Here is a 16,194-nt window from a genome sequence, read left to right as displayed (position 1 = left end):
ACCCCCACCCCCCCATCTCGTACTGTGAGAAGTAATCGAAGTCTTTTGGCTGTTCCTAGTTTTCATTCCTTTTTGGGGTTGCAACCTGTGGTAAAGAGCAGCGGCGGCTTGTAGGGGTCTAATTTTTCAGTAATCCTACAGAACACTGACGCTATGCACACTTGATATGTCGCTTAGATACTGGTAGTTTCGATGTGATTTTATTTCATTTGTATGTGTTCTTTGCATAATGTGCTCGAAATGAACGCATACAGGTGTGGCGGTGTCTGTCTGTCTGTCATTCCACATTTTTGAACTCGAGAACAGCTTGCTAAATTTTGATAAATTTAGGATATGGAATTTGTTTGCTATCTGTTTCCTAATGGTTTCTTATATGTGTTAGTATTAGACCCTGAAGATGGAGGCGAATTATTCACCCGAAACATATATTCACTTTCACCGGATTACTTGGTGTTATATCACAAAAAATAGAACTCTTCCAATGGTGATGAAATTTGGTATGGAACTTATGTCACTGGAAACTGACAGAAACTTGTACTTCCCACGAACAGTAACCCAGCATAACGGAAGCGCGAACATGTGGGGCAGAAGTGACTATTACATTTGGGTCACTTCGTTGCGGAGTCCAAATCAGCGATTCCAGTTTTCGCAGGATCCAAGCCCCCGCTCACCTCAGACAGCACGCAGTACGGGTTCAGTATAATCCTAAAGATCTCCAGACAGTAGAAAAGAGAAGAGTGGAATAAGAATGGAACAGAGAGAAAGAGAGACAGAGAGATGGCAAAAGGAAGGAAGAAATAAGCGAAGAATTAAATTCAGGCCTGCCTACTTATATGGAAAAACACGTAATACGTGGACACATCTATATATGTATATATATACACATATGCAAACACACATACGTGCAACTTAGAAACATATACACGTATATATTCATAAATTGTACTCTTCTGCAAGTATAATTAGAATGTTCAAGACAAGGAGAATGAGATGGGAGGGGCATGTAGCACGAATGAGGGAGGAAAGGAATGTATATAGGATATTTGTGGGAAGACGAAGACATAGGTGGGTGGACAATATTAAAATAGATCTTTGAGAGATATAATGGGATGATATGGATTGGATTGATCTGGCTGAGGATGCGGACCAGTGGAGGGCTCTTGTAAACATGGCAATGAGCCCTCGGGTTTCATAAAATGTTGGGAAGTTCTTGAGTAACTGCACAATTGGCAGCTGACGCCTGATGCCGTTATTAAACTCGAAAAAAGAACTTATTACGAAATAGGAATATATTAGATATTACATTATACTGTAGCGTGTTTCATATTGCACGCAACAAATAAATCCGCGTAGGTCTCAAATTCAGTAGCACCCTTATTGTTCTTCATTAATAAAATCACACGCTTTACAATCGTTAGCACTTGCAGTATCACAATTACTGCTTTCACTATATCTCAGCAAATACTGGACTGCTTTCGGCGGCGGCTTTCTGGAGACTTGTGTTCCATGGAGGCTAATTCCAGACTGTGTTCTGTATCTCTTGGCATCTATCGCGAGACTGTCTGCCTCTCGTCGAAGCTGGGCTTTTGTAACCTCGGCAGTTGCTATGCATTGGACCTTCTGTTGTCTATCACCGGGAGAACGCTGCTTCGTTGATTCTACAATTCCTACGCAACGGCTCACTGTTGGGATTACAATACCGCTGTTGTTACGTCCTATGCAATGGTCTGTTCCAGCGTTTTCATAGAAGTGACTCTTCTGGATTCCAAACACGTTACAATACTCTACTGGGAAGTGTAATCTACATAACATAGGGTCGACATTTATTTAATTTTTCTTTCAAGACTGTTGAGAACATCATTACAGGCATCGGTATCATTTTTTCCTAAGCATGAATTTGCTTTCTTCGTGTACTGCGCAGAATCAAGCATAGACCTATTTTTCTGTCACGTTTCTTTAAGATGTGATGCAGTTTCCCTAAGTATTTTTTGAATAGCAACAGTATTATGGTTCAAACTAAAATGAATCACGTAACATTACAACAAACTTCCAAACTTTGTTATTTTTTTCTCAAGAATTTCATTCTAAATTACACTTGTGTTTCATCTAATGAGGAATGGCTTCATCTAGAATCAAACAGCCTGTAAGAAATCAGATTCCTGTATTCATATTTTTAGTTTACCAAAAATTCCAACGGACCACTCTCTAGTATTTCCATATATTCATGGCGACATTATAACTTACCAAACCATGCCTCATACCGATAGCTAATAACATTATAATTTCATCTGTAATCTCCCAACCACCACCCGTTTTGAAGGGACAGCTTCCGAGACAGGAACGTTACATGGAATTCATGTGTCCCTCGTTTCTGCTGTACCAGCCGCCGCCCGAAGCGAGAGGAAGAACAAACTTGTGATTAGGTCCCGTGCGCTATCACGAAGTGAGGTAACCACTGGGTTCTACCCTTCAAGAGGAAGAAGGGGCAGTCTTAATTAAATCTCTCAAAGAGTAAGAGAGGGGTTGGAGTGAAGGGAGACATTGCAGCAGAGGAACCAGGCCACTTCCGAGGAAATGTTACACACCATGCAAAGACTTCAGAACTAAACTCATTGATTGCTGGCTTCCTTAACTTCACAGTCGCACACTCTGTTACGGTTACTCATCCTTCATGCGTTCCAGTAACAGTAAGTGGCCTAAGATTACGGTCTTCTGGGATGAGACACCGTGCAGTTTTTATTTAGTTATTTATGCCTGTTTAATGATACTCAGTAGCTCAAACTACATGACTTCATACGGTAGGATTCATATGAATCGGACATAATGTGGGAGGAAATTACCATGGCCTTGTTCGAGGCACCACAACGGAATTTATCTGGAAACAGTACAGAAAAACCATAACAAACTTCAGTAAGTGCTGCCGGTCTAGGGTCAGAGGTTCGAATCCGGGATATCTCACACACGAAGCAGAGGTGCTAACATATCGACTACGATGGTTTCTTTTTAGTTTCTTGGAGTGGTGTGAGACTGACTCCACTTGGTACGTCGGCCGCTAATTGGTCTGTCGTACAGGTCCAGGATGATAGATGGTGATGAATGTGGAGAATTTGCTACAAGTAGAATGAGAATTGATAGGGGAAACCGAAGTACTTGGGGGAAAAACTGCCCTAATGCTACTTTTAAATGGCTCTTCCAGGCCATTCGGGGGCCAGGCCTCTTATTCAGTTCGGTAATCATTTTTTCACAGACAGTAGGACTCCTTAGATGAGTGATCAGCTCGTCGCAAGGCCTCTGCCTAAACACGGAATAAACACATACACAGGCTAAACATCCATACCCTGAGTGGGATTCGAATCCACGATCCCAGCGTTCGAGCGAGAGAAGACAGTTCATGCCTTAGACCGCACGGCTACCGCGACCGGCTTTAATGTCACTTTGTCCACCGCAAATCCCACATGACTTGACTTGGGCTCGAACCTGGGCCGCCGTGGTGGAAAGCCGGCGACTAACCGCCTGAGCTATGACACGGCCTGACCTCGATGTTTGGTCAGTGTAGTTAGTTACAGAGGAACCGACATCTCAGGAGAGGGCCTCTCCTTTCCTGAAGACTGAGGCAGCATGTTCATCCAAAACTTTGGTAACTATCCGCAGAATTGCACAGCGTTTTATCCAAGAAGACCGTGGTCTTGCTACCGACAGTCGCTGAGGTCCTTAGTTCTCTTATCTCATGGTGCATCAACGTGCTTGGTGAAATTCATCTGAATACATTTCAACAGGCACGAATCTAAACTACCTTATGTTGCAGAGTCTCTGCAGACGCTTACATTTTCTCAGGTGATTAAGAAATTACATCCTCTTGTGGAAACCTAATGCCCGCCATCGCATTCATAAAAGCCTTATATAACTTCATATTTGTAATCAAGTTGAAACAAGTTGAATTAGGTAAAGACAGCCTCCTACTAAATCCAAACTTTCTAATTATTCGTGATAATTTTCCCACTTATTTGATGTTTTGCAACTTATTGAATTACGTCAGCGTTACTTAACGACCTAAGGACCAGTATTCGAAAAGTAGACATGCCCGTCTCTAGTCCCAGCTTCCTGCTCGAAGGTCACTCTGAAGACCAGACGTTTAGGAGCGTCCATATTTCGATCCTTTATACTAAGGTAAAAAATGTAAAGTTGTCCCCACGTTTAATTAATTAAACACCACGCCTTGAAGACGTATGGGGGAGCGGATTTATAGTTCCACTATTCTTGACCTAGTCATTAGATGCAGGTGAGAGGCCAGCTTCACGCCTCCGCCGGTATACCCTCGGGGAAACATTGGGTAGGAGGGTGAGTGGGCACAAGAGTCAGTTTAGGAACTGTGGAGAAGAGAAAAATCTCTTGCCCCTTCCGGGAATCAAACCGTAGCCGTCAAGACCATGGCCCGTCGCTATAAAGACTGAGCTAAGTAGGAACTGTGAAACAGTAGAGTAGGAAGAAGTTGGTCAGAGGAAGGGACATTAATGCAAAGGAACCGACCAACATGGAGATACTATACGTTATCCAAAGCCTTTATGACTAATATAATCTGAATTATTAGTGGATCCCTCACTTCACAGTCACAAATATTTTCTTAGATATATGTATTTTGTATGTTCCACTAATTGTAAATTGATTCTCTGCTTAATTAATTTCCATTTAAGCTTCATTTTCTCTACGGCTAAGTCTTCGGAATTATCTGTTCAGCCAGTGTGGTCCAACAACTCGGTTCCTACTTGCATACTACATGTCCAGCGTACCATTTATTTAACCTTCCTACAACTGACAATTAAAAGGGACCGAACGTCGTGTTGGAGTGGGTAACAGTCTTTCTTCCTTTTCAGAAATCCCGGATTGAAATATAGGCTGCAAGATTGAGATATTCCGTGGTTCTTCTCAGTCTCTCCAGACAAATGCCTGGTTAGCGCCTAAACTATTTCACGATAATTTCACTTCACATCTCCTCTTCATTGCTGACTGACGGTCTAGTTGTTGGAAGTTACGCAACCTGATTTACTGAGAGAGTCTGTAATCATCATCATCAGTAATCTGTCAAGACGACAGGTCCACAGTCTCTTCCAAAATAATTCCTCCACTTAATGCGATATAGAGCTTTCTCCTTCAAATGACAGTATCCTCTTCTGTCCCCAAGGTCATCCAGCATCTTCTTACGTCTTCTTCCTCGCCTTCTTGTCACTTCTATCCGCCCATCTATCTTTCCTTCAATAACTTCTTTTAGAAGGCAGTTTCTGCTTAAAACATGACCAATCCAATTAGCCTTCCATTTTCTTATTTCATGTAGGATATTCCTCTGCTCACTGACTCTAATTAACACTTCTTCATTTCTCACATAATCGGTCCAACTGATCTTCTCCATCCTTCTCCAACACCACATTTCGAAACTTTCCAGATGTTTCTCATCTACTGCCCTAAGTGTCCATGTTTCAGCCCCATACAGAGCTATGCTCCAAATGTAGCATTTCACTAGTTTCTTCCTCAAATTTAAGTCCAATTTGCTGGTAAAAAGATTCTTCTTCTTGCTAAATGCAGCTTTTGCCATGGCAATCCTGGATTTAATTTCACTAGTACACCTTCCATCATCTGTTAACAAGCTACCCAAATATTTAAAACATTTCACATTCTCCAGTTGTTTTTGGTCTATCTTTATTGTGACTGGGGTTGGTTGTCTCGAAATTTTCATTACTTTTGTTTTTTCCACATTCATTTCCATGCCATAGAACCTTCCAATTTCAATTAGTCTATCAATCGTGCCCTGTAGCACAGTTTCTTCCTTACCCATTAACACAAGGTCATCTGCATATTTCACAGTTTGAATAATCTGCCCTCCTACTTTGAAGTCTCCGAGCCCATCCAGAGCTTCCTTGGTAAGGCATTCGCTGTACAAGTTGAACAGAATTGGTGATAAACAGCATCCTTGTAAATAAATAAACCGGAAATAAATAAGAACAAAAGAGGTATTTAGAACAAATATTAATATAAACCTTAATCTTTAATTGATTTGTTTCAGGCGAATTGAAAGTATTCTCATTCTTGTAAGTTACAGTAAAATTGCACTTTCAATTGAGTTCAGTTTAGGATAAAACACTATGATGAATGTTGGTCTAGTTTAACCCTAAAATACTGACTTGGTCTTACATTTAGAGCACAGGCATGTCAGAAGGCAAAGCCAATCCCGCTTCCTTCACGCTGGATCGTAGAAAGGATCGGTGGGAAGAGAACCGGACAGTCTTGAAGATTAAGAGCAAATGGAGCTTTGTTCTGGCGAGGTAATCCTGGTAATTTAGGCAGTTGGATCTGGTTAGTTGACTCGATATACAGCAGCGCTTGTCACTGGAAGCCACGTCGCGACTCTCACGTCGGAGAGAGAGTGTACACAACTTGATAAGGAGCATCCTTTATCCCAAAAGACGTCCATTTTTTTCCGTTAGTTCAGACTGTGTTCAGACAGAATCTTTTGCCTCTTACGCTTTCAGTGTACACGCGTAAATGGCAAAAAGAAATGAATTGAATGTATGTGGATCTACAAAGGACATTTCTATGTTCTTACAATTAGGAAACAGATGCTTATTTCCAGAAACTTACCAACATATTATTCACTAATTATCCTACTATCCGACGCTACAGAGACTGAGTTGCTAACAACGCCGTTAAATAAATAATTAGATAAAATTCTAGTACGGTTTTAGGTTAACTGGTGTTCATGTGTAACAAACAAACAACGAAACAAACTCTGTAGCCTGTAGTCCGCAAGCGAACTGTACCAATCGAGCGGCCGCCGCTTGTCGGCGAAGTTAGTGCCAACTTTTGCGGATAGAGGATGTCGCATGGTCAGTATGATATTACTTACTTACTCACTCATGGAGCTGAGCCCTTCTGGAGGAGCCGCCAATTCTGCAGCTACTCAAGAATTTCCCAGCATTCTATGGAACCTGAAGGTTCATTACCGTGTTCACAAGAGCTCTCCACTGGTACCTATCCTGAGCCAGATCTATCCAATCCATACCATCCAATCCTACATCTCTAAGATTCATTCTAATATTGTCTACCCACCTACGCCTTGGTATTCCCTGTGGTCTCTTTCCTTCTAGCTTTCCCACCAATATCCTATACGCATTCCTCGTCTTCCCCATTCGTGCTACATGACCTGCCCACCTCATCCTCTTCATCTGATATATCTAGCGGAAACTTACATGCAAGCCAAGTTAGATCCACCTATGTCTTATATTACATACAGTGTGTGTGTATATATATATTAATAGGTTGGCTTATTATTTCTATAGGTTAACACTGTAGTTTTAGCTGAAGTTGCAGATTTTGAATTTTATTTATATTTGGAAATAAATCTTGGAGTATAATATTTTGGAAAGTAGACAAGGTAAAGCTTCAATTAAAAGAGCGGTTTCCTTCAATTCATGAAACAGTATATTCATGATTGTATGAAAAACGAACTTTCTTCCGCTACAAAGTTTACACTCGTACAACATTCCTAAGGCTGAAATGCAATGCATATCGTAATTTTCATTTAGACACGGAAACACAAAATGTTACAAAACTATTCAAATAAAGTAAATAACTAGATAAATTATTCTAACAGGAGTATAGGTCTCCTCATATTAAATGTTAGCATTTCTTTTTGTTCTGGAGGTCAGAAATTCCAGTATCTTTGCTATTTCTGCCGGTAGAGTGCGAGTAGTCGCACTACGTCACATTATACCAACAAAACTGTCATGTCACTTTGCATAGCAACGGAAACCTTGCGGTGGAATAAACCTCCAGGAGGCATCCTACACTGCCTAATTCAAAGTATCGTTCATACCATATTTTTATCTGTTTCTCTTTTCGGTAAAGAAATCCATAATACAACATCCCAAGTTTCAAAGCCACTATCACAAAAGCCCGCAGTTCAACTACTTCTTGAGAGAGTTAAGGCCCTCAGGACATATCTTCTTACTATCCAATTTAATATTATTCCTGCACTATATATGTGCACATAATTAAATATGCATTCAGTTCGATCAGCTCGGCAGAGGATGGTTAACGTATCAAGTATTTTAGTGGTTTTCTTGATTATCTCTAGGGAAATAATAGATAAAGAAAATTAAAATACGCCACGATAACGTTTTTCGGTTTCTCCCTCGATTGAGTATTCTCATTTATCTTATTGTAACTCTTTTCGCATTTAAAAATGTCTCTCACTCCTTAATAATTCAGGAACTATTTCAAGGAAATAGCGGCTCCGGTCTAGAAACCCGAAATTCGTTGCACTGACCACGCGACACCGTCTATCTGCAAAAATTGGCACTAACTTCGCCGACAAGCAGCGGTCGCTCGGTCGGTATAGTTCGCTTGCGGATTACAGACCACAGAGTTTTTTTTCGTCTCTCACTCCTTATCTCTCATACGAATTCTTTGTGATCTAAAATATTGTTTTTTTTTTCAGCTCAGCATATTCACAAAAATAACTGAATATATATTTAAGAGAAAAGTTATCTTGTAAATATTCAGAATGCTACAATTAATAACTCTAGTGTCTCCCAGTCCTCTTAAAGACAACAAATCACATGATTTAATAATCTTTTTTGGGGATGTAAAAGATATGGCATCCACTCCATGTAATTGAAAGTACAGAATTAAACGTCTCAATATACGTGGTAAGTGTTATTCATATATGTTGCCTTTCCTGATGAGCATTCCCAGCAGTATTAGTTGGCATTGCTATCAGTTTAATGAAATATTTACAGTATGGCCTATATTCAAACGTTACACAAGAACTTCATATTTTTTTGGAAGCGTTCCTCTCACAGACAAGAAATTTAAGCAAGAACTGTAGTGAAATTATTCCTTCAGATATTCAGTCTATAGGATAAAACTGTCAAGAACTGTAAATAGGCAGTAAAACATTTAGCAGTTAATTTCTACTAGTTCAGGGCCGAGAACTTTAAGTCTGTCACGTAAAATCTCGTATAGTCATGTTTGCAATTTCTAACATATAAAATATGGTTCATGCAGGCTGTGGAAGTAGGTTTACGATATGTTATAAAATATTTCGCGTGCCTAAAAACTTTAATACCGGTCACGGTAGCCGAGCGGTCTAAGGCATGCACTGTCTTCGCTCTCTCGGAAACAGGGATCGTGGGTTCGAATCCCACTCAGGGCATGAATGTTTGTGTGGGGTTTTTCTGTGTTTATGTACAGGTAGGTAGAGGCCTTGCGAGGAGCTGATCACCCATCCAAGGAGTCCTACCGTATGTCTAAGATCTAGTACCGAAGTGAAACGGATAGTTTCATGGAGGTAGGCCTAGGCCCAAACAAGGCCAATGAAAAGAAAACTTTAATAAACGTATAACACTTCTTCAGAGGTGCAGAATAAACTACACCACCACTAAAACGTATATTTCCTTCTGTAACAGAAAGTAATCGCTTAGAACAAGTCACAGTCATTTCCTCTGACAGCATGCACCAATAATCCTGCAGTTTCCACACATCGGTACATGACCTATGTAGTTGAGAGCATCACTAGCAACATCAACGGAAATCAGACAATCCTCGATCACTTTCTTCCACACATTTCCTTGCTCATCCCTTAGAATCGCCCTCTGACGTCTACACGACTGAAACTGCTCTCTTTTTTTATTCGGTGGCCAAGCAACTGTTGTAATTGCTCTAAATTTTTTCTTTTGCCCTTTTCATGGTTTCCGATTTGTGGCTAGAATATTATGAATCATATATCTTTTTCATTTCTTCCACATGTTTCAGCGCATGGTGCACTACCTCATCGTAACAACCGACTACACTCAGCCAATAAGAAAGCTAAGCTCGGCTGGCAAGGAAACGCATGCGTTAGAAATACAATAGTAGAGCTTAAACATACGGGTGATGTCCTTACAACGTCATTATATTAGCAAGTAGCAATGAAGAGGTTAAGCAACTGACAAATCGACATTCAATAACTGAAGATAAAAGGTAAATCTGGTACAGAGAAACGAGCATAGTGCCCGAGGCTAGCAGCCATATTTTTATCGCTTCATCCGGTGTCTTTCCTCTACTGTGGGGCATGAACTGTCTTTCTTTCCCGTTCCTAAGCCAATTTTTCTTTCTACGATATACATCTGCATCTTTCATAACTTGTACCCTTTGTCAAGTATAATTAGAAAGATCAAGCCAAGGAAGATAATATGGGCAGGGAATGTAGCAGGAATGGGGAGGAGCGGAATGCATGTAGGATATTGGTAAGTAAAGTCAGAAGGAAATAGACTACTAAGAAGACCAAGACAGATGTGGGCGGATAATATTAAAATGGATCTTAGAGAGATAGGATGGACTGGTATGGCCAAGGATCTTTGGTTTTAACTTTTAAAATCTCTGCACTAGGTGGCATTACCATCGATCCCACTGCAAAAGTCAGCAAGATATTATTGGTGCGGATTGTATTAAGAGTTATGATGTAGGTTGTCCTCCAATATCAATTGGCACGTTCACCCATTAAGTTTTTTAAAATTTATCAATGTCAACTAACACATCCCTTTCAGATATATTCTTCCATCTATTTCTTTTGCCTTCAGCTTGTCCTGACATCTCTTGACATTTTAACCTAACCATCTGCAACATAAGGATTAATTAATTTATAACTTAATGACGAGAACATGAAACAAAGGACCTATTTCTGTTGAAAATCTCAAAGTGGAAAATATGAAGGGGATATGAGGCACATGTAAAGCTACATATCATTAGAAAGGAAAGGAAAACCGGTAAATTAATGGGACGTAGGCAGTTCCGGAAGACGGCCACGATCTGCTCCTCTTCTTATGCCACCCGCACTGCTTGACAGGGAAGTGAAGTGAGAACTTGAAGCGAAACTGGGAGAGGATATGGTAATAGCTCGATGAGGAGACTCGCGATAAAAGAAATGCGAGTCTATAGCGATTCTATACCCCATATCGCAAATTCATCACTGCCACTTCAGGTTAGCCCCCGTAACGGATATCAGCGTTCATTTGCAAACCTAGGCTCAGTTTAATAAAGGAACATGTAAATGTTATGATTGAATCGAAAGGGAGGAGACATTTAGCACAGAAGAAATGAGAAATATATAACAAAAATTTTATTTAGAAATCCTCAAAGGAGAAGAAACGAGACTAACATAGATGTGAGGATAATTCTTGTGAAAGAGTTGACTAGATTCAGCTTGCTCAGGGTAGGGTTCAGTGACAGAATTTTGTAAAATAAAATTTGAAAAGTAGAGACAAGTTCTGGAAAATAAAACTCTCACCTATCTGAACCTAAGATAAATGAAATTAATAAGAAGTTTATGATATTACACAACAAAGAACTTCTGTAATTACGAGATAAACAGATCGTCTGAAATTCGGACAAAGAAAATGTCTCATATGAAAAATAAATGTATATAGAATTTTTGTAAGGAAACTCTTCGAAGGAGATCACGTGTAAAATAGATAAGGAAATGGCTGTGTAAAATCGAGATGGATTTTAGAGAAAGAAGTTGTAAGGAAGAAATTTGGATATGATTGGCACAAGAGCGTGTTCACTGAAGGGCTTTCTTCCTTAGCAGTGTTGAGCTTTCGGGTTCCATTACGAGAGAGTAAATAACGTCATACATGTCTGTTATATATTACGATTAAAGGCGTCATGTTTGGAAACATTTTCCTTGTATTTATACCTCCTTCTTGTAAAATTCTGCTATATTATTTTAAAAAAATGTAAGAAGTGAAAAGATATCCCTGTAACAGGACAAAGAGGGCCATAGGGTTGTGAGATGTCAAGGCTTCCATATTTTCTCTAGACAATCTGCTCACAAATGGCAGTAAGGTTGTCAACCTTACTCGCCGGTCGCCCTTTACCCCCAGGAAGATTCCTGGTGCTCATTTCTGTTAGAGGCTGAGTCAATGCCAGGGCTATAGTGCGGCTGGAAAGGTTAGGTCAATTGAAAAATTCAATGACAACATCGGGAATCGAACCCGCGACCTTCCGGTTTGTAGCATGTTGCCTCAACCAACTACGCTACCGCGTGCTCCTTCTATATCATCACACCAAAATAATATTAATAATTATTATGGTATCAAAACTAATAATAAAAAGAGAGAGCTTACTTTCGCCAAATGGACTATAGGAAATGCAATGCAAAAATATAGGGTGGTGGGTGGTGGGTTCGTGTGGGAGGAGAATAAGAAGAGTGATAGGGGAGAGATATTACACAGGAGACTGGCAGCAGTCAGCCGTGAAGAAGATAAATGAAAAGCGTTTCCTACCAGCAGCCCAGTTCACAACTCAAGATAAGCCGTCAGTGCCGCCACTCGTATAACGCACGGAACTAAGTAAATCACTAAATGAATAAGTAGCAGACGGACTGAGTATCTGAGTACCAAAGTAACCAAAAAGAAGTAAGTAGCTAAAAAACGTAAATGTGTAACTGAGGAATTTATAAAAGACACANTACAGGATCGAATAAGTGAAAAGACAAGTATCATTGCGTGTAATTATACAGCTGTGTTCGTACACCTGAGGATGACCTCTTGAGGTCGAAACATGTACTGTAATAATAATAAAATATGTTGTATGGTCGGTAAAATTGACTCTAATATTAATTAAATACACAACAGGATGCAAGAAACAATTAAAGTTCATTCCACCAATTGCTCCACATTCACCCTCACCTATCATCTGGGGCTGGTACAATAGGCCAGAAGTGGCCGCAGTACAAGGGACTTAGTCCCACTCCACTAGCAATAAAGGAAAACTTGTTATGTAAGTAAGATCCAAGAGTTTGTGACCATAGTACTGTATATTCATAAAATTATTATGATTTGGACATTATCTATTGCCCTGTTTTATTTAAAAAGTTTCTTAGAATAGATTCTGTTTCCGTCTTCAAATAATAGCTCTCTCAGCTGGCCCAATGGATAAAGGTAGTCCCTGTCTCCGGAGATCAATTGAGCCCAAATGAGTAGGACTTTACCTGAGAACGGAGACAGAATCCAGTCTCCAAAACATTGTCTTAAATAAAAAATAGGACGACGAATAATGTTAAGAAACAAAATAACTTTACGAACCAACTTATTAAGCAACTAAGACACAAATCCCTAAAATAAGTAGCTAATAAACCAAATAAATTGGAAAATAATTGACACGTGGCTCACAAATAAAGTAACTAGGGACTAGACAGGAAAATAAGTTAATCAATAAACCGATAAACAAACGAAACAAGGAAATGAGATAATCAGTTGCGTAGCTAAGAAACTAAGTAGAAAACTTAGCTAACTCTGTAACTGTCTACGTAGTTGACCCACTAACCCGCATGCATATTGTCACGTGTATTAGCAACTAAGACGTGGGGTTTGTATCGGTGAGTTGATTTATTTTATATTAACTTGTTGTAACTACAAATACAGTAAAACTTGGTTATAGCAACATCGGTTTCTGCGACACCTTGTCTATTGCGTCACATATTCAATGGTACGAACTAATTCCTCATAAAGCAACTGTTTTTATACCTTGCTTAGTACGACATGCACAAATGCATCAGCCTCGTATGTAACGTCATTTTCATTCCTGAATTTCTCTGATATGGGCATTGAACGTAATTTAGAAAGTGTGTATTGGGCAAGTAACAGGAAACAGATGAAGATAACTGATTACTGTACTCGTATCTAGGTACAGTAAGGCACAACAATTGATGTAATCTACTGTAATTTGGTGAGTAGGCCTACCTTTAATATACAGTATTAGTGCGGTGTGTATTGTCAGTGAAAAGCGCTGTAATATGTCTTTGATATTACACATTTGGGCAATTCCACGTTAATGTTACGTTAGTCTGTACTTAACTACGTATTTCACTAAAAAATGCAACATTTTAACTCGGTTTTTGGTAGATTTTTACGTGACTAACATAAGGCTACTGTGGAAATGCCCATTTCGGTTACAACGACATTCGTTTATAACGACACTATTTTTAGGTCCCTTTGATGACGTTATAACCAAGTTCTACTGAAATTATAATACTTTCAAAATTATTTTAAATATAACAAATAGGTAAAGTCTTTTATATCTGCTTTAACTAGTCGTTGGTATATAACAGATCTAAGCAATGGCTACTCCTCTGCAAAGTTTTCCCTACCCGTTTCTTAACAACGGATTTTAACACAGGAATTATAACTGCCACACTCTAGCGCATATAAAGTCTTCAAAACACACATTAAGTCTTCACAGACTGACTGTAATTCTTCTTCAACTACGAACTTCCCATGGCTGTCTCGTACCGAGAACTGAATCGTAGCGCGGATTGGTCTTCAAGATAACTCCTCTACACGGACCCCACGGAAAGCACCCTCTTCTTATGTTAAGAATGCTTTTATACAGCTTCGTTGCTTGCCAACAGACGTCCCATTTTTCAGTGCGTGTGCTTGGCGCGTTTCCTCTATATTGATATCACGTTATTAAAGGGAGTATTTACCGGTCGCCGCATAGAAACGGCAGTTCTTCTCTTGTTGCTTGTATTCGTTGCCGTGAGAATGTTTACTGACATTACTGTATTATTATGTAATCTAGCAACGGACTGCTTACCAAGAATCTGTCTTTGCGGTAATTTATTTACCAACCCGTTGCCTGGCAATGCGTTGACATGTCACGATATTATCTGCCCAGATGTGTTAGACTTAAGGCTCTCATAAACGCTGTGAAATGTTATGGGTTTTAATGCGATATATCACTAGAGAACGTTCCTGCATTGGGAGGATCATAGTGTCACTTTTCCTAGGTACAACGGGTATGGTCTGGTAGTAGCAGTAGTAGTAGTAGTAGTAGTAGTAGTAGTGGTTTTGCGTAGGAAACGGAGAGGAATGTATTCCGGACTGAATAGAGAACAGGAAAGATGTTCCGTGTTCAGAGCCACTAGTACTAATTAAATAACTATGTAAGTAATTAACTCAATATCTCACGGCCTTCTCTGAGCAGCGGGAGTTACATATTCTTCAGGTTAAACATAAGAGCCTGCTTTTAAAATATCGTGTTCGCAGAAGCCAATCGTTGGGCTCTATTCTCAGCCAGTTTAATCCAGCTGATATCTATATTCTCTTACTTTTAACCTCCTTTCTAGTAATGTATTCTCATATGATGGCCTTGGTATTTAAGCCGCCACGTTTCCTGGGTGTTAATAAAGTGATTATGATGTATAATGTAACTTTTAAGAGAGACTGTGTTTTGAAAACGAGATCTTTAACTCAGGCAGCGAGGCAGAATAGTAAATTACTTATTTTAAACTGCTGCAGATCTCTGAACGCTCTGCAAAATACAAGTGTAAGCAGCATAATGTAATGTTCGAGTGTTGCATTCCTATAGTGATGATGAAGCTGGAGGTTATGTCACATGACCAACACGAATACTGTTAGGATAAGCTCACTTTAATATGGAATAATAAATTCATAGATGACAAAAGACTTATCGTAATGAAGATTTACCAACAGAGAGAGAATAACTATGATAAATTTACAGTCAGATTTATATTTAAATTTCTTCTTATAGTTTACAATTTAAGATGTACCATATGTTAAGATTTAGACAATGAATTGTTACACGTAAGTCTGAGATCAATCCCAGGGGCGTATATGTGGGGATAAATTTCTCCGAGTTATTACATGTTTCTTTGGCATTCATGACAACACTGGTGCTCCCTATTTACCTGCCAGCGACTTTGACATATATGACACGCGTGATCTGCTACCATTTCAACATAAACTACGATTTAAACTGTAACCTTGCCTCCGGCGCGTGGAGTAGCTGGACACGGAGTAAGAAGTTTGATTCCTTACGTAACCCCTTTCAAAGCTGCAACAGTTAACTAGTTGGCGGTTCGGAGTAGGTGGTACATTGCAAATGATACCTGGCACTAAAAGTGTGACATTAAAACATTACTGCCGTTGTATTCAGTACGTCATGTTGCTTTATAACTTTCGCCCACAGAAAGTGGGATTTCAATTTCCAAACAAAAGTGTGTCCAACTTTGTACACGTCTCATTTAAAATCTGAAAGTTTGTGACGATGGTATATTGCTACAAGTACTATGTTCTTCGATATTATCTATCCTCTTGTAAGATTTGAGGCTTTCACGGCGGTGACTATGAAGAAAGCAGTCTT

The 16,194-nt window shown here is 39.5% G+C and overlaps 1 long non-coding RNA gene across 2 annotated transcripts in view; it reads left to right on the top strand.

Annotated features, from left to right (window-relative positions):
- LOC111861413 overlaps positions 1 to 16,194 on the top strand; it is a 154,915-nt gene that overhangs the window by 136,980 nt on the left and 1,741 nt on the right. Inside the window, exon 3 of one of the 2 annotated variants that reach the window (XR_004512675.1) lies at positions 9,805 to 9,877. The exons of the other annotated variant lie outside the window; for it this stretch is intronic. This is a non-coding gene — a long non-coding RNA (uncharacterized LOC111861413). Of the gene's footprint in view, positions 1 to 9,804; positions 9,878 to 16,194 lie in introns of those variants that run through there. 2 annotated transcript variants of the gene reach the window in all.

Source organism: Cryptotermes secundus, unplaced genomic scaffold, assembly GCF_002891405.2.
Source record: "Cryptotermes secundus unplaced genomic scaffold, Csec_1.0 scaffold605, whole genome shotgun sequence".
NCBI lineage: Eukaryota > Metazoa > Arthropoda > Insecta > Blattodea > Kalotermitidae > Cryptotermes > Cryptotermes secundus.
The sequence above is the reverse complement of the archived record's forward strand: the minus strand, read 5'-3'. Positions and strand labels throughout refer to the sequence as shown.